A 22,385-nucleotide genomic window follows, 5' to 3' on the forward strand; every position below is an offset into this window, starting at 1 on the left:
AACTCCTTTCTGTCTGGGGGACGTCCCATGAGGTCTTCCTCATTGGGATTCACGTCCTCCCCTTCCTCTTTGGATTCGGCCATTTTGATTATATCAATGGCATTACACTCTCTTTTTGGATTCTCTTCTGTATTGCTGGGGAGAGTACTAGGAGGAGTTTCAGTGATTTTCTTACTCAGCTGACTCACTTGTGCCTCCAAATTTCTAATGGAGGACCTTGTTTCACTCATGAAACTTAAAGTGGCCTTAGATAGATCAGAGACTATATTTGCTAAGCTAGAGGGGCTCTGCTCAGAATTCTCTATCTGTTGCTGAGAAGGTAATGGAAAAGGTTTGCTATTGCTAAACATGTTTCTTCCACCATTATTAAAGCCTTGTTGAGGCTTTTGTTGATCCTTCCATGAGAAATTTGGATGATTTCTCCATGAGGGATTATAGGTGTTTCCATAGGCTTCACCCATGTAATTTACCTCTGCCATTACAAGGTTCTCAAAATCATAAGCTTCTTCTTTAGAAGATGCTTCTTTAGTACTGTTGGATGCATTTTGCAATCCATTCAGACTCTGAGATATCATGTTGACTTGCTGAGTCAACATTTTATTCTGAGTCAATATGGCATTCAGAGTATCAATTTCAAGAACTTCCTTCCTCTGAGGCGTCCCATCACTCACAGGATTCCTCTCAGAGGTGTACATGAATTGGTTATTTGTAACCATGTCAATGAGTTCTTGAGCTTCTGCAGGCGTTTTCTTTAGGCGAATGGATCCACCTGCAGAATGGTCCAGTGCCATCTTAGAGAACTCAGATAGACCATCATAGAATATATTCAAGATGGTCCACTCTGAAAGCATGTCAGAAGGACACTTTTTGGTCAACTGCTTGTATCTTTCCCAAGCTTCATAGAGGGATTCACCATCTTTTTGCTTGAAGGTCTGAACATCCACTCTAAGCTTGCTCAACTTTTGAGGAGGAAAGAACTTGGCCAAGAAGGCCGTGACCAGCTTATCCCAAGAGTCCAGGCTACCTTTAGGTTGTGAGTCCAATCATGTTCTAGCTCTATCTCTTACAGCAAAAAGGAAAAGCATGAGCCTGTAGACTTCAGGATCTACTCCATTAGTCTTAACAGTATCACAGATCTGCAAGAACTCAGTTAAAAACTGATAGGGATCTTTTGATGGAAGTCCATGAAACTTGCAGTTCTATTGCATTAGAGCAACTAGTTGAGGCTTCAGCTCAAAATTGTTTACTCCAATGGCAGGGATTGAGATGCTTCTTCCATAAAAATTGGAAGTAGGTGTAGTATAATCACCAAGCATCCTCCTTGCATTATTGTTGGGTTCGGCCATGTCTCCTTCTTTTTCGAGATTCTCTGTAAGGTTTTCTCTGAATTGTTATGCTTTAGCTTCTCTTATCTTCTTCTTCAGAGTCCTTTCAGGTTCAGGATCTGCTTCAACAAGAATGTCCTTGTGATGAGCGGATAATTTGTAAGCTTTTTGGCATTATTTTTAGTATGTTTTTAGTAGGATTTAGTTAGTTTTTAGTATATTTTTATTAGTTTTTAGTTAAAATTCACTTTTCTGGACTTTACTATGAGTTTGTGTGTTTTTCTGTGATTTCAATTATTTTCTGGCTGAAATTGAGGGACCTGAGCAAAAATCTGATTCAGAGACTAAAAGGACTACAGATGCTGTTGGATTCTGACCTCCCTGCACTCGAAGTGGATTTTCTGGAGCTACAGAAGCCCAATTAGCGCGCTCTCAATGGCTTTGGAAAGTAGACATCCTGGGCTTTCCAGTAATATATGATAGTCCATACTTTGCCCAAGATTTGATGGCCCAAACCGGCGTTCAAAGTCACCTTCAGAATTCCCAGCGTTAAACGCCGGAACTGGCACCAAAGTGGGAGTTAAACGCCCAAACTGGCACAAAAGCTAGCGTTTAACTCCAAGAAGAGTCTCTACACGAAAATGCTTCAATGCTCAGCCCAAGCACGCACCAAGTGGGCCCGGAAGTGGATTTTTATGTCTTTTACTCATCTTTGTAATTCTTAAGCTACTAGTTCCCTATAAATAGGACCTTTTACTATTGTATTTTCATCTTTTTGATCACTTGAGATCTCTAGATCATCTTTGGACATCTAGTTCTTAGATCATTGGGAGGCTGGCCTCACGGCTATGCCTAGACCTTGTTCTTATGTATTTTCAACGGTGGAGTTTCTACACACCATAGATTAAGGTGTGGAGCTCTGCTGTACCTCGAGTATTAATGCAATTACTATTGTTCTTCTATTCAATTCGGCTTGTTCTTGTTCTAAGATATCACTTGTTCTTCAACTTGATGAATGTGATGATCCGTGACACTCATCATTATTCTCACCTATGAACGTGTGCCTGACAACCACCTCCGTTCTACCTTAGATTGGGTGGATATCTCTTGGGTTCTTTAACCGGAATCTTCGTGGTATAAGCTAGAATTGATGGCGGCATTCAAGAGAATCCGGAAGGTCTAAACCTTGTCTGTGGTATTCTGAGTAGGATTCAATGATTGAGTGACTGTGACGAGCTTCAAACTCGCGATTGTGGGGCGTTAGTGACAGACGCAAAAGAATCACTGGATTCTATTCCGACATGATCGAGAACCGACAGCTGGATAGCCGTGCCGTGACAGGGTGCGTTGAACATTTCTACTGAGAGGACGGGACTGTAGCCATTGACAACGGTGATGCCCAACATACAGCTTGCCATGGAAAGGAGTAAGAAGGATTGGATGAAGACAGTAGGAAAGCAGAGAGACGGAAGGGACAAAGCATCTTCATACGCTTATCTGAAGTTCTCACCAATGAATTGCATAAGTATCTCTATCTTTATCTTTATGTTTTATTCATCATCTATAACCATTTGAATCTGCCTGACTAAGATTTACAAGGTGACCATAACTTGCTTCATACCAACAATCTCTGTGGGATCGACCCTTACTCGCGTAAGGTTTATTACTTGGACGACCCAGTACACTTGCTGGTTAGTAGTGCGAAGTTGTGATAAAGAGTTGAGATTGCAATTGTGCGTACCATGTTGATGGCGCCATTGATGATCACAATTTCGTGCACCAAGTTTTTGGCGCCGTTGCCGGGGATTGTTCGAGTTTTCGGCAAGCTTTTGGTCCGGTAACATCAGTGCCAAATTTTTGATCCGGCAACAGCACCAAGTTTTTGGCGCCGTTGCCGGGGATTGTTTCGAGTATGGACAACTGACGGTTCATCTTGTTGCTTAGATTAGGTATTTTTCAGAGTTCTTAAGAATGAATTCTAGTGTTTCAAGGTGATGTTCTTATCATCACCAAAGCTGATTGATTCTCATCAATTTAGCTCTTGAATGCAATGTCCTGCTGAAGCTTGGCTATCCATGTCTAATTCCTTTAGACTAAAGCATTAGACTAACATTGCATGATTCCTGGAATTCTCATTAAGAATTTTGATATCTTTATTTTCTTTTCCACTTAATTTTCGAAAAAGTACAAAAAAATTTACAAAATCATAAAAACAAAAAAAAATATTTTTATGTTTCTTGTGTGAGTCCAGTGTCTCATTTTAAGTTTGGTGTCTTGCATGCATTGTTTATTTGATCTTGGTTCTATTTTCAAGTCAATAATATAGAGGACTGAAGATTCAGTACATGCAGCAGAGAAATTATACAGAAAAAGCTGGGCGTTCAAAATGCCCAGTGAAGAAGGAAAACTGGCGTTTAAACGCCAGCCAAGGTGCCTGGCTGGGCGTTTAACGCCCAAAAGGGTAGTGCTTTGGGCGTTAAACGCCAGAATGTGCACCATTCTGGGCGTTTAACGCCAGGATGGCACAAGAGGGAAGATTTTGTTTTCAAATCAAATTTTTTTTTTAAGTTTTCAAAATCTTTTCAAAATCAAATCTTTTTCAAATCATATCTTTTCAATCAAATCTTTTTCAAAATCAATTTCTTTCCATTTTCAAAAATACTTGCTATCAATTAATGATTTGATTCAACATTTCAAGTATGTTGCCTTTTCTGTTGAGAAAGGTTTAATGTTTGAATCATATCTTTTCTTGTTAGCCAAGTCATTATTTTTTTAAATCAAATCTTTTTAAATTGTTTTTCAAATCATATCTTCTCAATCACATCTTTTTTAAAACCATAACTTTTCAATCATATCTTCTTAATCATATCTTTTTCAAAATAATTTTCAATCATATCTTTTTGATTTCTAATTTCAAAATCTTTTTCAAAAATCACTTGATTTCTTTTCCACTTTTGGTTTTCGAAATTCAATTAATGTTTTTCAAAATGTTTTTAAAATCTTTTACTTAATTTTCGAAAATCTCTTCCCCTCTTCTCACATCCTTCTATTTATGGAGTACCACTCCTCCTCAATGCACAATTCGAACTCTATCTGACTAAGTTCGAATTCTTCTCCCTCTTCCTTCTATTTTTCTGTTCCTCTGACACCTCAAGGAATCTCTATACTGTGACATAGAGGATTCCATATTTTCTTGTTCTTGTTGAGGCTGATCCTGAACCTGAAAGGACCTTGAAGCAAAAGCTAAGAGAAGCTAAGGCACAACTCTCTATAGAGGACCTAACAGAAATCTTCAAAGAAGAAGAACCCATGGCAGCCGAAAACAATAACAATGCCAACAATGCAAGGAAGGTGCTGGGTGACTTTACTGCACCTACTCCCGACTTCTATGGGAGAAGCATCTCTATCCCTGCCATTGGAGCAAACAACTTTGAGCTTAAGCCTCAATTAGTTTCTCTAATGCAACAGAATTGCAAGTTCCATGGACTTCCACTAGAAGATCCTCATCAGTTTTTAGCTGAATTTTTGCAAATCTGTGACACTGTCAAGACCAATGGGGTTGACCCTGAGGTCTACAGACTTATGCTATTCCCTTTTGCTGTAAGAGACAGAGTGATGAGCGGATAATTTGTACGCTTTTTGGCATTGTTTTTAGTATGTTTTTGGTAGTTTTAGTTGAGTTTTTATTATATTTTTATTAGTTTTTATTTAAAATTCACTTTTCTGGACTTTACTATGAGTTTGTGTGTTTTTCTGTGATTTCAGGTATTTTCTGGCTGAAATTGAGGGATCTGAGCAAAAATCTGATCCAGAGACTCAAAAGGACTGCAGATGCTGTTGGATTCTGACCTCCCTGCACTCGAAGTGGATTTTCTGGAGCTACAGAAGCCCAATTGGCGCGCTCTCAACGGCGTTGGAAAGTAGACATCCTGGGCTTTCCAGCAATATATGATAGTCCATACTTTGCCCAAGATTTGATGGCCCAAACCGGCGTTCAAAGTCACCTACAGAAATCCCAGCGTTAAACGCCGGAACTGGCACCTAAATGGGAGTTAAACGCCCAAACTGGCACCAAAATGGGAGTTAAACGCCAAGAAGAGTCTCTACACGAAAATTACTTCATTGCTCAGCCCAAGCACACACCAAGTGGGCCCGGAAGTGGATTTTTATGTCATTTACTCATCTCTGTACACCCTAGGCTACTAGTTTTCTATAAGTAGGACCTTTTACTATTGTATTTTCATCTTGGTTCTTCTGGTTCCCTCTCTGGGGCCGAAACCAATGATCACTTTTGTTCTTATGTATTTTCAACGGTGGAGTTTCTACACACCATAGATTAAGGTGTGGAGCTCTGCTGTACCTCGAGTATTAATGCAATTACTATTGTTCTTCCATTCAATTCCACTTGTTCTTTTACCAAGATATCACTTGTTCTTCAACATGATGAAGGTGATGATTGACGCCCATCACCATTCTCACCCATGAACAAGGTGACTGACAACCATTCTTGTTCTACAAGCATCTGAGGCTTAGTGAATATCTCTTGGATTCCTGATTGCACGATGCATGGTTGATCGCCTGACAACCGAGTGCTCGCCTGACAAACGAGCCAACCATTCCGTGAGATCAGAGTCTTCGTGGTATAGGCAAGAACTGATGGCGGCATTCAAGAGAATCTGGAAGGTCTAACCTTGTCTGTGGTATTCTGAGTAGGATTCAATGATTGAATGACTGTGACGTGCTTCAAACCTGTAACCTACTGGGCGTTAGTGACAGACGCAAAAGAGTGATTCTATTCCGGTAGGGGAGGGAACCAAACCGGTGATTGGCAGTACTGTGACAGAGTGCGTGCATTAGCTTTCACTGCGCGGATGGGAGGTAGCTGCTGACAACAGTGAAACCCTACACGAGCTTGCCATGGAAAGGAGTAAGAAAGGATTGGATGAAGGCAGTAGGAAAGCAGAGAGACGGAAGGGAAGGCATCTTCATATGCTTGTCTGAAGCTCTTACACCAATGATATACATAAGTATCTCTATCTTTATCTTTATGTTATTTTCGTTCATCATCTATACTCATTTGAGTCTGCCTGACTGAGATTTACAAGGTGACCATAGCTTGCTTCATACCACCAATCTCCGTGGGATCGACCCTTACTCACGTAAGGTATTACTTGGACGACCCAGTGCACTTGCTGGTTAGTTGTGCGAAGTTGTAGTGATCACAATTTCGCGCACCAAGTTTTTGGCGCCGTTGCCGGGGATTGTTCTTGTGTATGGACAACTGACGGTTCATCTTGTTGCTTAGATTAGGCATTTATTTTTCTTCAGAGTTCTTAAGAATGAATTCTAGTGTTTCAAGGTGATGTTCTTATCATCACCAAAGCTGATTGATCATCATCAATTTAGCTCTTGAATGCAATGTCTTGCTGAAGCTTAGCTAGCTATGTCTAATTCCTTTAGACTAAAGCTTTAGACTAACATTGCATGATTCCTGGAATTCTCATTAAGAATTTTGATACCTTTATTGTCCTTTTCACTTAATTTTCGAAAAAGCAAAAAAAAAAATTTACAAAATCATAAAAAACCAAAAATATTTTATGTTTCCTGTTTGAGTCTAGAGTCTCATCTTAAGTTTAGTGTCAATTGCATGTTTCTGTTCTTACTGCATTCATGCATGTGTCTTCATTAATCTTCAAATTGTTCTTGATGATTTTCTTGTTTTGATCTTTGAATTCTATTGACTTGAGTGTTTTGTTGTTTCTCATATGCATTCTCATTTTGTTAGTGTCAGTAGTATACAAACTGCTAAGTTTGGTGTCTTGCATGCATTGTTATTTGATTCTTATTGCATTTTGATTATTAAAAATCCAAAAATAATTTTAATTGGTGTCTTTTCAAGTCAATGATACAAAGGATTGAAGATTCAGAACATACTGCAGAGGAATTATACAGAAAAAGCTGAGCATTCAAAAATGCCCAGTGAAGAAGGCAGACTGGCGTTTAAATGCCAGCCAGGGTACCTGGTTGGGCGTTTAACGCCCAAAGAGGTAGCATTTGGGCGTTAAACGCCAGAATGTATACCATTCTGGGCGTTTAACGCCAGGATGGTGCTAGGAGGAAGATTTTGTTTTTCAAATCAATTTTTTTTCAAGTTTTCAAAGTTTTTCAAAATCAAATCTTTTTCAAATCATATCTTTTCAATCAAATGTTTTCAAAATCAATTTCTTTCCTTTTTCAAAGATACTTACTAACAATTAATGATTTGATTGAACATTTTTTGCCTTTTTTGTTGAGGAAGGTTTTATGTTTGAATCATATCTTTTCTTGTTAGGCAAGTCATTAATTTTCAAAATCAAATCTTTTAAAATTGTTTTCAAAACATATCTCTTAAAATTGTTTTCAAATCATATCTTCTCAATCACATCTCTTTAAAACTAATCATATCTTCTTAACCACATCTTTTTTCAAAATAGTTTTCAATCAAATCTTTCTAATTTATAATTTCAAAATCTTTTTCAAAAATCACTTGATTTCTTTTCCACTTTCAATTTTCGAAAATCAATTAAGTGTTTTTAAAATGTTTTCAAATCTTTTGATTGAATTTTCGAAAATTCTCTTCCCTCCTTCTCACATCCTTCTATTTATGGAGTACCACTCCTTCTTAATGCACAATTCGAACCTTATCTAATTAAAGTTCGAATTATTCTTCTCCTTCTTCTTTCTATTTCTCTTTTCCTCTGACACTTTAAGGAATCTCTATACTGTGACATAGAGGATTCCACATTTTCTTTTTCTCTTCTCTTTCATATGAGCAGGAGCAGAGACAAAGGCATTCTAGTTGAAGCTGATCCTGAACCTGAAAGGACCTTGAAGAGAAAGCTAAGAGAAGCTAAAGCACAACTCTCTTTAGAGGACCTGACTGAATTCTTCAAAGAAGAAGAACACATGGCAGCCGAAAACAACAACAATGCCAACAATGCAAAGAAGGTGCTGGGTGACTTTACTGCACCTACTCCTGATTTCTATGGGAGAAGCATCTCTATCCCTGCCATTGGAGCAAACAACTTTGAGCTTAAGCCTCAATTAGTTTCTCTAATGCAACAGAATTGCAAGTTCCATGGACTTCCAATGGAAGATCCTCATCAGTTCTTAGCTGAAATTCTTGCAAATCTGTGACACAGTCAAGACTAATGGGGTTGACCCTGAGGTCTACAGACTGATGCTATTCCCTTTTGTTGTAAGAGACAGAGCTAGAATATGGTTGGACTCTCAACCTAAAGAAAGCCTGGACTCTTGGGAAAAGCTAGTCAATGCCTTCTTGGCAAAGTTCTTTCCACCTCAAAATTGAGTAAGCTTAGAGTGGAAGTCCAAACCTTCAGACAGAAGGATGGTGAATCCCTCTATGAAGCTTGGGAAAGATACAAACAATTAATCAGAAAATGTCATTCTGACATGCTTTCTGAATGGAGCATCATAGGTATTTTCTATGATGGTCTCTCTGAACTATCCAAGATGTCTTTGGATAGCTCTGCTGGAGGATCTCTCACTTGAAGAAGACGCCTATAGAGGCTCAAGAACTAATTGAAATGGTTGCAAATAACCAATTCATGTACACTTCTGAAAGGAATCCTGTGAACAATGGGACTAATCAGAAGAAAGGAGTTCTTGAGATTGACACTCTGAATGCCATTTTGGCTCAGAACAAGATATTGACTCAACAAGTCAATTTGATTTCTCAAAGTCTGTCTGGAATGCAAAATGCACAAGCAGTACCAAGGATGCTTCATCTGAAGAAGAAGCCTATGATCCTGAGAACCCTTCTAGTACTCCCTCCTAGTACTCTCCCAAGCAATACAGAAGAAAATCCAAAAGGAGAGTGCAAAGCCATAACCATGGCCGAATTTGGAGAGGAAAGAGAGGAGGTGGACGCCACTGAGGAAGACCTCAATGGGCGTGTACCAATCTCCTCTGAGTTCCTCAATGAGGAACCATGGGAATCTGAGGCTCAAGATGAGACCATAGAGATTCCATTGGACTTACTTCTGCCATTCATGAGCTCTGATGAGTATTCTTCCTCTGAAGAGGATGAGTATATCACTGAAGAGCAAGTTGCTAAATACCTTGGAGCAATCATGAAGCTAAATGACAAGTTGTTTGGAAATGAGACTTGGGAGGATGAACCCCCTTTGCTCACCAAAGAACTGAATGACTTGTCTAGGCAGAAATTACCTCAAAAGAGGCAGGATCCTGGGAAGTTTTCTATACCTTGTACCATAGGCACCATGACCTTCAAGAAGGCCTTGTGTGACTTAGGGTCAAGTGTAAACCTCATGCCCCTCTCTGTAATGGAGAAGTTAGGGATCTTTGAGGTACAAGCTGCAAGAATCTCACTAGAGATGGCAGACAACTCAAGAAAACAAGCTCATGGAATTGTAGAGAATGTTTTGGTGAAGATTGAAGACCATTACATCCCTACTGATTTCATAGTCCTAGAGACTGGGAAATGCATGGATGAATCTATCATCCTTGGCAGACCCTTCCTAGCCACAGCAAAGGCTGTGATTTATGTTGATAGAGGAGAGTTGATCATTCAAGTGAATGAAGAATCCTTGGTGTTTAAGGCCCAAGGACATCCCTCTATCACCATGGAGAAGAAGCATGAAGAGCTTCTCTCAAATCAGAGACAAGCAGAGCCCCCACAATCAAACTCTAAGTTTGGTGTTGGGAGGCCACAACCAAACTCTAAGTTTGGTGTTGAACCCCCACATTCAAACTCTAAGTTTGGTGTTGGGAGGTTCCAACATTGCTCTGATCATTTGTGAGGCTCCATGAGAGCCATCTGTCAAGCTACTGACATTAAAGAAGCGCTTGTTGGGAGGCAACCCAATGTTTTATAGTTAACTATTTTCTTTTGTGATTTTATCTTTTTTGTAGGTTGATGATCATAAGAAGTCACAAAAACAATGAAAAAAGCAAAAACAGAATGAAAAACAGGAAGAAAAACAGCACACCCTGGAGGAAGAACTCACTGGCGTTTAAACGCCAGTGAGGCTAGCAGTTGGGCGTTTAACGCCCAGTCTGGCACCATTCTGGGCGTTTAACGCCAGAAAGGGGCACCAGACTGGCGTTAAACGCCAGGAAAGGGGCACCAGACTGGCGTTAAACGCCAGGAAAGGGCTAGAACCTGGCGTTAAACGCCAGAAATGGGCACCAGCCCGGCGTTTAACGCCAGAATTGGCTCAAAACGTGGATTTTGATGCCATTTGGTGCAGGGATGACTTTTCCTTGACACCTAAGGATCTGTGGACCCCACAAGATCCCCAAACAACCCCACCACTCTCTCTTCTTCTTCACCCATTCACCAATCACCTCAACATCTCTTTCTCTTCACCACTCACATCCATCCTTCATAAAACACCACTTCTTCCCCTCTTTTGGCCGAACCACAAAGCCATCTCCCTCTCCTCCATTTCTTCTTCTTCTACTCTCTTCTTTCTTCTTTTGCTCGAGGACGAGCAAACCTTTTAAGTTTGGTGTGGTAAAAGCATTGCTTTTTGTTTTTCCATAACCATTTATGGCATCCAAAGCCGGTTCAACTGAGAAGGCATGACCTCAAGCCCATCACTAGGAAGAAGATGGAGCAAACAAGAGACCCCTCTCATCAAGAAATCCCTGAGATACCTCAAGGATGCACTTTCCTCCACAAGACTACTGGGAGCAAATTAACACCTCTCTAGGAAAATTAAGTTCCAACATGGGACAACTAAGGGTGGAGCACCAAGAACATGCCATCCTCCTCCATGAAATTGGAGAAGATCAAAGGATCATGAGAGAGGAGCAACAAAGACAAGGAAGAGACATTGAGGAGCTCAAGCACTCCATAGGATCTTCAAGAGAAAGAAAGAGCCGCCATCACTAAGGTGGACCCGTTCCTTGATTTCCTTGTTCTTTATTCTTCTGTTTTTCGAATTTTATGCTTTATGTTTATCCATGTTTGTGTCTTATGATCATTAGTGTCTTAGTGTCTATGCCTTAAAGCTATGAATATGAATCCATCACCTTTCTTAAATGAAAACTGTTTTTATCACAAAAGAACAAGAAGTACAGGATTTTAAATTCATCCTTAAAACTAGCTTATTTAGTTTGATGTGGTGGCAATACTTTTGTTTTCTGAATGTATGCTTGAACAGTGCATATGTCTTTTGAATTTGTGGTTCATGAATGTTAAAATTGTTGGCTCTTGAAAGAATGATGAAAAGGAGACATGTTACTGAAGATCTGAAAAATCATAAAAATGATTCTTGAAGCAAGAAAAAGCAGTGAATACAAAAAAAAAAAAAAAAGCAGAAAAACGAAAAAAAAAAGGGGAGAAAGAAAAAAAAGAAAAAGAAAGAAATAAAGTTGTGATCCAAGGCAAAAAGAGTGTGCTTAAGAACCCTGGACACCTCTAATTGGGGACTTTAGCAAAGCTGAGTCACAATCTGAAAAGGTTCACCCAATTATGTGTCTGTGGCATGTATGTATCCAGTGGTAATACTGGAAGACAGAGTGCTTTGGGCCACAGCCAAGACTCAATAAGTAGCTGTGTTCAAGAATCATCATACTTAACTAGGAGAATCAATAACACTATCTGGATTCTAAGTTCCTAAAGAAGCCAATCATTCTGAACCTCAGAGGATAAAGTGAGATGCCAAAACTGTTTGGAGGCAAAAAGCTACTAGTCCCGCTCATCTAATTTGGAGCTATGTTTCATTGATAATTTGGAGTCTATAGTATATTCTCTTCTTTTTATCTTATTTGATTTTCAGTTGCTTGAGGACAAGCAACAATTTAAGTTTGGTGTTGTGATGAGCGGATAATTTGTACGCTTTTTGGCATTGTTTTTAGTATGTTTTTGGTAGTTTTAGTTGAGTTTTTATTATATTTTTATTAGTTTTTATTTAAAATTCACTTTTCTGGACTTTACTATGAGTTTGTGTGTTTTTCTGTGATTTCAGGTATTTTCTGGCTGAAATTGAGGGATCTGAGCAAAAATCTGATCCAGAGACTCAAAAGGACTGCAGATGCTGTTGGATTCTGACCTCCCTGCACTCGAAGTGGATTTTCTGGAGCTACAGAAGCCCAATTGGCGCGCTCTCAACGGCGTTGGAAAGTAGACATCCTGGGCTTTCCAGCAATATATGATAGTCCATACTTTGCCCAAGATTTGATGGCCCAAACCGGCGTTCAAAGTCACCTACAGAAATCCCAGCGTTAAACGCCGGAACTGGCACCTAAATGGGAGTTAAACGCCCAAACTGGCACCAAAATGGGAGTTAAACGCCAAGAAGAGTCTCTACACGAAAATTACTTCATTGCTCAGCCCAAGCACACACAAGTGGGCCCGGAAGTGGATTTTTATGTCATTTACTCATCTCTGTACACCCTAGGCTACTAGTTTTCTATAAGTAGGACCTTTTACTATTGTATTTTCATCTTGGTTCTTCTGGTTCCCTCTCTGGGGCCGAAACCAATGATCACTTTTGTTCTTATGTATTTTCAACGGTGGAGTTTCTACACACCATAGATTAAGGTGTGGAGCTCTGCTGTACCTCGAGTATTAATGCAATTACTATTGTTCTTCCATTCAATTCCACTTGTTCTTTTACCAAGATATCACTTGTTCTTCAACATGATGAAGGTGATGATTGACGCCCATCACCATTCTCACCCATGAACAAGGTGACTGACAACCATTCTTGTTCTACAAGCATCTGAGGCTTAGTGAATATCTCTTGGATTCCTGATTGCACGATGCATGGTTGATCGCCTGACAACCGAGTGCTCGCCTGACAAACGAGCCAACCATTCCGTGAGATCAGAGTCTTCGTGGTATAGGCAAGAACTGATGGCGGCATTCAAGAGAATCTGGAAGGTCTAACCTTGTCTGTGGTATTCTGAGTAGGATTCAATGATTGAATGACTGTGACGTGCTTCAAACCTGTAACCTACTGGGCGTTAGTGACAGACGCAAAAGAGTGATTCTATTCCGGTAGGGGAGGGAACCAAACCGGTGATTGGCAGTACTGTGACAGAGTGCGTGCATTAGCTTTCACTGCGCGGATGGGAGGTAGCTGCTGACAACAGTGAAACCCTACACGAGCTTGCCATGGAAAGGAGTAAGAAAGGATTGGATGAAGGCAGTAGGAAAGCAGAGAGACGGAAGGGAAGGCATCTTCATATGCTTGTCTGAAGCTCTTACACCAATGATATACATAAGTATCTCTATCTTTATCTTTATGTTATTTTCGTTCATCATCTATACTCATTTGAGTCTGCCTGACTGAGATTTACAAGGTGACCATAGCTTGCTTCATACCACCAATCTCCGTGGGATCGACCCTTACTCACGTAAGGTATTACTTGGACGACCCAGTGCACTTGCTGGTTAGTTGTGCGAAGTTGTAGTGTTATTGCAATTTCGTGCACCACAGAGCTAGGATATGGTTGGACTCACAACCTAAAGAAAGCCTGAACTCTTGGGAAAAGCTAGTCAATGCCTTCTTGGCAAAGTTCTTTCCACCTCAAAAATTGAGTAAGCTTAGAGTGGAAGTCCAAACCTTCAGACAGAAGGAAGGTGAATCCCTCTATGAAGCTTGGGAGAGATACAAACAATTGATCAGAAAGTGTCCCTCAGACATGCTTTCTGAATGGAGCATCATAGGTATTTTCTATGATGGTCTCTCTGAACTATCCAAGATGTCATTGGATAGCTCTGCTGGAGGATCTCTTCATCTGAAGAAGACGCCTGCAGAAGCTCAAGAACTAATTGAAATGGTTGCAAATAACCAATTCATGTACACTTCAGAAAGGAATCCTGTGAACAATGGAACAAATCAGAAGAAAGGAGTTCTTGAGATTGATACTCTGAATGCCATTCTGGCTCAGAACAAGATATTGACTCAGCAAGTCAATTTGATTTCTCAAAGTCTGTCTGGAATGCAAAATGCACCAGGCAGTACTAAGGATGCTTCATCTGAAGAAGAATCTTATGATCCTGAGAACCCTTCAATGGAAGAGGTGAATTACATGGGAGAACCCTATGGAAACACCTATAATTCTTCATGGAGAAATCATCCAAATCTCTCATGGAAGGATCAACAGAGACCTCAACAAGGTTTCAACAACAATAATGGTGGAAGAAACAGGTTTAGCAATGGCATGCCTTTTCCATCATCTTCTCAGCAACAGACAGAGAATTCTAAGCAGAACCACTCTGACTTAGCAACCATGGTCTCTGATCTAATCAAAACCACTCAAAGTTTCATGAATGAAACAAGGTCCTCCATTAGGAATTTGGAGGCACAAGTGGGACAGCTGAGCAAGAAAATTACTGAACTCTCTCCTAGTACTCTTCCAAGCAATACAGAAGAAAATCCAAAAGGAGAGTGTAAGGCCATTAACATGGCCGAATTTGGAGAGGAAGGAGAGGCAGTAAACACCACTGAGGAAGACCTCAATGGGCGTCCACTGGCCTCCAATGAGTTCCCTAATGAGGAACCATGGGAATCTGAAGCTCACACTGAGACCATAGAGATTCCATTGGATTTACTTTTGCCATTCATGAGCTCTGATGAGTATTCTTCCTCTGAAGAGGATGAATATGTCACTGAAGAGCAAGTTGCTAAATACCTTGGAGCAATCATGAAGCTAAATGACAAGTTATTTGGTAATGAGACTTGGGAGGATGAACCCCCTTTGCTCACCAAAGAACTGGATGACTTGTCTAGGCAGAAATTACCTCAAAAGAAATAAGATCCTGGGAAGTTCTCAATACCTTGTACCATAGGCACCATGACCTTTAAGAAGGCTCTGTGTGACTTAGGGTCAAGCATAAACCTCATGCCTTTCTCTGTAATGGAGAAGCTAGGGATCTTTAAGGTACAAGCTGCAAGAATCTCACTAGAAATGGCAGACAATTCAAGAAAACAAGCTTATGGGCTAGTAGAGGATGTTCTGGTGAAGATTGAAGACCATTACATCCCTGCTGATTTCATAGTCCTAGAGACTGGGAAGTGCATGGATGAATCCATCATCCTTGGCAGACCCTTCCTAGCCACAACAAAGGCTGTGATTGATGTGGACAGAGGAGAATTGATCATTCAAGTGAATGAAGAATCCTTTGTGTTTAAGGCTCAAGGATACCCCTCTGTCACCATGGAGAGGAAGCATGAAGAGCTTCTCTCAAAACAGAGTCAAACAGAGCCCCCACAGTCAAACTCTAAGTTTGATGTTGGGAGGCCACAACCAAATTCTAAGTTTGGTGTTGAACCCCCACATTCAAACTCTAAGTTTGGTGTTGGAAGGTTCCAACATTGCTCTGAGTATCTGTGAGGCTCCATGAGAGCCCTCTGTCAAGCTACTGACATTAAAGAAGCGCTTGTTGGGAGGCAACCCAATGTTATATTTTATCTATTTTCCTTTGTTATTTTATGTTTTCTGTAGGTTGATGATCATGAGAAGTCACAAAATCAATTGAAAAAGCAAAAACAGAATGAAAAATAGAAAGAAAAACAGCACACCCTGGAGGAGAACTTGCTGGCGTTTAAACGCCAGTGAAGCTAGCAGATGGGCGTTTAACGCCCAGTCTGGCACCATTCTGGGCGTTTAACGCCAGAAAGGGGCACCAGACTGGCGTTAAATGCCAGAAAAGGGCAAGAACTTGGCGTTAAACGCCAGAAATGGGCACCAGCCCGGCGTTTAACGCCAGAATTGGCACAGAGAGCAATTTTTGCTCGCCACTTGGTGCAGGGATGACTTTTCCTTGACACCTCAGGATCTGTGGACCCCACAGGATCCCCACCAACCCCACCACCCTCTTTCTTCTTCACCCATTCACCAATTACCTCAATACCTCTTCCCCAAAAATCCTTCACCTATCAAATTCCATCTTTCTCTTCACCACTCACATCCATCCTTCATAAAACCCCACCTACCTCACCATTCAAATTCAAACCACTTTCCCTCCCAAACCCACCCATTCATAGCCGAACCCTACCCCTCTCTTCACCCTATATAAATCTATCTTCACTCCTTCATTTTCACACAACCTAGACACTACTTCTCCCCCTTTTGGCCGAACTAAAACGCCACCTCCATCTCCTCTATTTCTTCTTCTTCTACTCTCTTCTTTCTTCTTTTGCTCGAGGACGAGCAAACCTTTTAAGTTTGGTGTGGTAAAAGCATTGCTTTTTGTTTTTCTATAACCATTTATGGCATCCAAGGCCGGAGAAACCTCTAGAAAGAGGAAAGGGAAGGCAAAAGCTTCCACCTTCGAGTCATGGGAGATGGAGAGATTCATCTCAAGGGTGCATCAAGACCACTTCTATGAAGTTGTGGCCTTGAAGAAGGTGATCCCCGAGGTCCCTTTCAAACTCAAAAAGAGTGACTATCCGGAGATCCGACATGAGATCCGAAGAAGAGGTTGGGAAGTTCTTACCAACCCTATTCAACAAGTCGGAATCTTAATGGTTCAAGAGTTCTATGCCAATGCATGGATCACCAAGAACCATGATCAAAGTGTGAACCCGGACCCAAAGAATTGGCTTACAATGGTTCGGGGGAAATGCTTGGATTTTAGTCCGGAAAATGTAAGGTTGGCATTCAACTTGCCCATGATGCAAGGAGATGAACACCCTTACACTAGAAGGGTCAACTTTGATCAAAAGTTGGACCAAGTCCTCATAGACATTTGTGAAGAGGGCGCCCAATGGAAGAGAGATTCAAGAGGGAAGCCGGTTCAATTGAGAAGGCATGACCTCAAGCTCGTAGCTAAGGGATGGTTGGAGTTTATCCAACGCTCAATCATTCCCACTAGCAACCGGTTTGAAGTTACTCTAGATCGGGCCATCATGATTCATAGCATCATGATTGGAGAAGAAGTAGAAGTTCATGAGGTTATAGCCCAAGAACTTTATAAGGTGGCGGACAAGTCCTCTACCTTGGCAAGGTTAGCCTTTCCTCGTCTCATTTGTCACCTCTGTTATTCAGTTGGAATTGACATAGAGGGAGATATCCCCATTGATGAGGACAAGCCCATCACTAAGAAAAGGATGGAGCAAACAAGAGATCCCACTCATCATGAAATCCCTGAGATACCTCAAGGGATGCACTTTCCTCCACAAAACTATTGGGGGGCAAATCAACACCTCCCTAGGAGAATTGAGTTCCAACATGGGACAACTAAGGGTGGAGCACCAAGAACATTCCATCCTCCTCCATGAAATTAGAGAAGATCAAAGAATCATGAGAGAGGAGCAACAAAGACAAGGAAGAGACATTGAGGAGCTCAAGCACTCCATAAGACCTTCAAGAGGAAGAACAAGCCGCCATCACTAAGGTGGACCCGTTCTTTAATTTCCTTGTTCTTTATTTTCCTGTTTTTCGAATTTTATGCTTATGTTTATCTATGTTTGTGTCTCATGATCATTAGTGTCTTAGTGTCCATGCCTTAAAGTTATGAATGTCCTATGAATCCATCACCTTTCTTAAAATGAAAAATGTTCTTAATTGAAAAAGAGAAAAATTGCATGAATTTTGAATTTTATAACAGATTAATTATATTGATGTGGTGGCAATACTTTTGTTCTCTGAATGTATGCTTGAACAGTGCATATGTCTTTTGAATTTGTGGTTCATGAATGTTAAAATTATTGGCTCTTGAAAGAATGATGAAAAAGGAGACATGTTACTGAGGATCTGAAAAATCATAAAAATGATTCTTGAAGCAAGAAAAAGTAGCAAATACAAAAAAAAAAGGAAGAAGAAACGAAAAAAAAAGAGAGAAAGAGAAAAAGAAAAAGAAAGAAATAAAGTTGTGATCCAAGGCAAAAAGAGTGTGCTTAAGAACCCTGGACACCTCTAATTGGGGACTCTAGCAAAGCTGAGTCACAATCTGAAAAGGTTCACCCAATTATGTGTCTGTGGCATGTATGTATCCGGTGGTAATACTGGAAGACAGAGTGCTTTGGGCCACGGTCAAGACTCATAAAGTAGCTATGTTCAAGAATCATCATACTTAACTAGGAGAATCAATAACACTATCTGGATTCTGAGTTCCTATAGAAGCCAATCATTCTGAATTTCAAAGGATAGAGTGAGATGCCAAAACTATTCAGAGGCAAAAAGCTAAAGCCCCGCTCATCTAATTAATACTGATCTTCATAGATATTTTTGGAATTCATTGCATATTCTCTTCTTTTTATCTTATTTGATTTTCAGTTGCTTGGGGACAAGCAACAATTTAAGTTTGGTGTTGTGATGAGCGGATAATTTATACGCTTTTTGGCATTGTTTTTAGTATGTTTTTAGTAGGATTTAGTTAGTTTTTAGTATATTTTTATTAGTTTTTAGTTAAAATTCACTTTTCTGGACTTTACTATGAGTTTGTGTATTTTTCTGTGATTTCAGGTATTTTCTGGCTGAAATTGAGGGACCTGAGCAAAAATCTGATTCAGAGACTAAAAGGATTGCAGATGCTATTGGATTCTGACCTCCCTGCACTCGAAGTGGATTTTCTGGAGCTACAAAATCTTAATTGGCGCGTTCTCAACGGCGTTGGAAAGTAGACATCCTGGGCTTTCCAGCAATATATGATAGTCCATACTTTGCCCAAGATTTGATGGCCCAAACCGGCGTTCAAAGTCACCTTCAGAATTCCCAGCGTTAAACGCCGGAACTGGCACCAAAGTGGGAGTTAAACGCCCAAACTGGCACAAAAGCTAGTGTTTAACTCCAAGAAGAGTCTCTACACGAAAATGCTTCAATGCTCAGCCCAAGCACGTACCAAGTGGGCCCGGAAGTGGATTTTTATGTCTTTTAATCATCTTTGTAATTCTTAAGCTACTAGTTCCCTATAAATAGGACCTTTTACTATTGTATTTTCATCTTTTTGATCACTTGAGATCTCTAGATCATCTTTGGACATCTAGTTCTTAGATCATTGGGAGGCTGGCCTCACGGCTATGCCTAGACCTTGTTCTTATGTATTTTCAACGGTGGAGTTTCTACACACCATAGATTAAGGTGTGGAGCTCTGCTGTACCTCGAGTATTAATGCAATTACTATTGTTCTTCTATTCAATTCGGCTTATTCTTGTTCTAAGATATCACTTGTTCTTCAACTTGATGAATGTGATGATCCGTGACACTCATCATTATTCTCACCTATGAACGTGTGCCTGACAACCACCTCCGTTCTACCTTAGATTGGGTGGATATCTCTTGGGTTCTTTAACCAGAATCTTCGTGGTATAAGCTAGAATTGATGGCGGCATTCAAGAGAATCCGGAAGGTCTAAACCTTGTCTGTGGTATTCTGAGTAGGATTCAATGATTGAGTGACTGTGACGAGCTTCAAACTCGCGATTGTGGGGCGTTAGTGACAGACGCAAAAGAATCACTGGATTCTATTCCGACATGATCGAGAACCGACAGCTGGATAGCCGTGCCGTGACAGGGTGCGTTGAACATTTCCACTGAGAGGACGGGACTGTAGCCATTGACAACGGTGATGCCCAACATACAGCTTGCCATGGAAAGGAGTAAGAAGGATTGGATGAAGACAGTAGGAAAGCAGAGAGACGGAAGGGACAAAGCATCTTCATACGCTTATCTGAAGTTCTCACCAATGAATTGCATAAGTATCTCTATCTTTATCTTTATGTTTTATTCATCATCTATAACCATTTGAATCTGCCTGACTAAGATTTACAAGGTGACCATAGCTTGCTTCATACCAACAATCTCTGTGGGATCGACCCTTACTCGCATAAGGTTTATTACTTGGACGACCCAGTACACTTGCTGGTTAGTAGTGCGAAGTTGTGATAAAGAGTTGAGATTGCAATTGTGCGTACCATGTTGATGGCGCCATTGATGATCACAATTTCGTGCACCACCTTGTCCTTGCTCCTGCTCATATGAAAAAGAAGAGAATAGAAAAGAAGAGGAATCCTCTATGTCACAGTATAGAGATTCCTTTATGTGAGTAGAAGAAAAGAAGAATAAGAATGAAGAAGAGAAAATTTTGAACACAGAGGAGAAGAGAGGGTTCAAATTTTAAGATGAAGAGAAGTGTTAGTAAATAAATGAAATAAATAGAAGGAGGTGAGAGAGAGGAGTTTTCAAAAATTATTTTTGAAAAAGATGGATGGTGATTTTCGAAAATTAGAAAGAGAAAAGTGGTTAGGTGGTTTTGAAAAAGATAAGAAATAAACAAAAAGTTATTTAGTTAGTTGAAAAAGATTTGAAAATCAATTTTGAAAAGATAAGGAGTTAGAAAAGATTTTTGAAATCAATTTTGAAAAAGATATGATTTGAAAAAGATATGTTTGAAAAAGATATGAACAGGAAATTAAAAAGATTTGATTTTTTTAAAATTAAAATTGATTACTTAACTAACAAGAAACTAAAAGATATGATTCTAGAAATTAAAGATTGAACATTTCTTAACAAGAAAGTAACAAACTTTAAATATTTAATCAATCACATTAATTGTTAGTAAAGTTTTCGAAAATCATGAAATAAAGATAAGAAAGAGATTTTGAAAATCAATTTTAAAAATATTTTCGAAAATATAAAAGAAAAATGAAAAAGATGTGATTTTTGAAAAAGATTTTGAAAGGATAGGATTTTTAAAATTGAAATCTTGACTTGACTAACAAGAAACAACTTATTTTTAAAATTTTTGACTAAGTCAACCCAAAGATTTCGAAAATTCTAAGACAAATAAGGGAAAGATATTTTTTATTTTTGAATTTTTAATGATGAGAGAGAAAAACACAAAAATGACTCACAACATGAAAATTATGAATCAAAATGCATGATGCATGCAAGAACACTATGAATGTCAAGATGAACACCAAGAACACTTTGAAGATCAAGATGAACATCAATACTTATTTTTGAAAAATTTTCAAGAGAGGAAAACATACAAGACACCAAACTTAGAAATTTTCAATGTTTAGACATTATGGATTAAAAAATGCATATGAAAAACAACAAAAGACACAAAACAAGAAAATATGAAGATCAAACAAAAACACTTACCAAGAACAACTTGAAGATCATGAAGAATGCAATGCATGAATTTTTCGAAAATATGCATAAATTTTAAAAATATGCAATTGACACCAAACTTAAAAATTGACTCAAGACTCAAACAAGAAACACAAAAAATATTTTTTGATTTTTATTATTTTATTAATTTTTTTTAGATTTTTCGAAAATTATATTTTGGAAAAATGCAAACAAAGAAGAAATTTTTGAAAAATTTTTGAAAACTTTTTGAAAAGAAAATTACCTAATCTGAGCAACAAGATGAACCGTCAGTTGTCCAAACTCAAACAATCCCCGGCAACGGCGCCATAAACTTGGTGCACGAAATTGTGATCTCAATGGCGCCAACAACTTGGTACGCACAATTGTAATATCACTCTTCTTCACAACTTCGCACAACTAACCAGAAAGTGCACTGGGTCGTCCAAGTAATAAACCTTACGTGAGTAAGGGTCGATCCCACGGAGATTGTTGGTATGAAGTAAACTATGGTCATCTTGTAAATCTCAGTCAGGCAGATTCAAATGGTTATGGAATTTTAATAATTAAAATATAATTAAACAAAAAATAAAGATAGAGATACTTATGTAAATCATTGGTGGGAATTTCAGATAAGTGTATGGAGATGCTTTGTCCCTTCTGAATCTTTGCTTTCTTACTACCTTCATCCAATCATTCTTACTCCTTTCCAAGGCAAGTGGTATGTTCGGGTTTCACCGGCGTCAATGGCTACCTCCCGTCCTCTCAGTGAAAATGGTCCAAATGCGCTGTCACCGCACGGCTAATCATCTGTCGATTCTCGATCATGCTGGAATAGAATCCAGTGATTCTTTTGCGTCTGTCACTACGCCCAACACTCGCGAGTTTGAAGCTCGTCACAGTCATCCCATCTCAGATCCTGCTCGGAATACCACAGACAAGGTTTAGACTTTCCGAATCTTAGGAATGGCTGCCAATAATTCTA

At 39.5% G+C, this 22,385-nt stretch overlaps 3 non-coding genes across 3 annotated transcripts; 1 reads left to right on the top strand and 2 right to left on the bottom strand.

Moving 5' to 3' along the window:
• Positions 1–845: 845 nt before the first annotated feature.
• On the top strand, positions 846–953 carry LOC130977213 (small nucleolar RNA R71). Its single transcript, XR_009084915.1, has one exon. It is a non-coding gene; the product is annotated as a small nucleolar RNA R71 (small nucleolar RNA).
• A 7,722-nt stretch (positions 954–8,675) lies between these two features.
• On the bottom strand, positions 8,676–8,779 carry LOC130978843 (small nucleolar RNA R71). The gene has a single exon (XR_009086454.1). It is a non-coding gene; the product is annotated as a small nucleolar RNA R71 (small nucleolar RNA).
• Positions 8,780–13,901: 5,122 nt separating this feature from the next.
• On the bottom strand, positions 13,902–14,009 carry LOC130977784 (small nucleolar RNA R71). The gene has a single exon (XR_009085460.1). It is a non-coding gene; the product is annotated as a small nucleolar RNA R71 (small nucleolar RNA).
• Positions 14,010–22,385: the final 8,376 nt, after the last annotated feature.

Source organism: Arachis stenosperma, chromosome 4, assembly GCF_014773155.1.
Source record: "Arachis stenosperma cultivar V10309 chromosome 4, arast.V10309.gnm1.PFL2, whole genome shotgun sequence".
Classification (NCBI taxonomy): Eukaryota; Viridiplantae; Streptophyta; class Magnoliopsida; order Fabales; family Fabaceae; genus Arachis; species Arachis stenosperma.